General features: G+C 40.3%; 1 non-coding gene across 1 annotated transcript; it reads left to right on the forward strand.

Moving 5' to 3' along the window:
* The first annotated feature begins 662 nt into the window (after nucleotides 1-662).
* Nucleotides 663-769, forward strand: LOC141670248 (small nucleolar RNA R71). The gene has a single exon (XR_012554488.1). It is a non-coding gene; the product is annotated as a small nucleolar RNA R71 (small nucleolar RNA).
* The last annotated feature ends 270 nt before the right edge of the window (nucleotides 770-1,039 follow it).

The following is a 1,039-nucleotide window of genomic DNA, read 5'->3' on the forward strand; positions in this document are numbered from 1 at the left end:
TTAATTTAAATCCTTTTTATCCTGTTACCTTATACTCAATTCTCTCCGTATCTTGTGGATTTCCGGGAAAAACCAAAGTGTTCGGAATTGGATTCTGACGATCTTTACATACACTTATATACTACATAGAGTACTAATAATATCCCAGAATATCCATAACAGAACCCCTACATAGTGTGGCGTGAAAAGTTTTCTCATTCAGCTAAAACACTATTCACAAGGGTTACAAAAAGTCGAAAATTTTGGGGTTATTACAATAGGTGGCTGGCACAGGTTGCTGCGACCTCTGAAAGTTGCTCAGGAACTGAGCTGAATCACTAGAAATAGCACACTGCTCCGTCTCATGGGCACCAGCATAAAGCTCACATACACTAGTGATCTGATTAACTCCATAATTAGCCAAAGAATTCACCTTCATCGTCAAAGCCTTAAGCTGAGCAGCTATAGCAGTAGTTGTATATAACTCCAGAATTCCTGCTACCTTGCCCTGAGATAGTATCTAAGTAGGATTCTGGTATTCATTTGCAGCCATCAGTTCAATCAATTCATAAGCTTCATTGTAGCTTTTGGCCCACAAGGCTCCTCCTGATGCTGCATCAAGCATGGGTCTAGAAGTAGCACCCAAACCATTATAGAAACAGTTAATGTTCATCCAGTCAGGCATCCCATGGTGAGGATACTTTCTAAGCATCTCCTTATAACGATCACAAGCCTCACATAAAAATTCTCCAGATTGCTGAGCAAATTGAGTAAGTGTGTTTCTGATTGTAGCAGTCTTCGCCATAGGAAAGAATTTAGTTAAGAACTTTTGAGCAAGATCCTCCCATTTGGTGATAGACCCTGGTGGTAGAGAATGTAACCAGCACTTAGCTTTATCCCGTAGAGAGAATGGGAAAAGCCTCAACTTAATAGCATCTTCAGAAACTCCATTGAACTTGAAAGTGTCACAGATCTCGATGAAATCTCTGATGTGCATGTTGGGGTATTCTGTCGGAGAACCCTCAAACTGAAATGAGTTATGTATCATCTGAATCGTGCT

Source organism: Apium graveolens, chromosome 6, assembly GCF_009905375.1.
Source record: "Apium graveolens cultivar Ventura chromosome 6, ASM990537v1, whole genome shotgun sequence".
In the NCBI taxonomy this organism is placed as follows: domain Eukaryota; kingdom Viridiplantae; phylum Streptophyta; class Magnoliopsida; order Apiales; family Apiaceae; genus Apium; species Apium graveolens.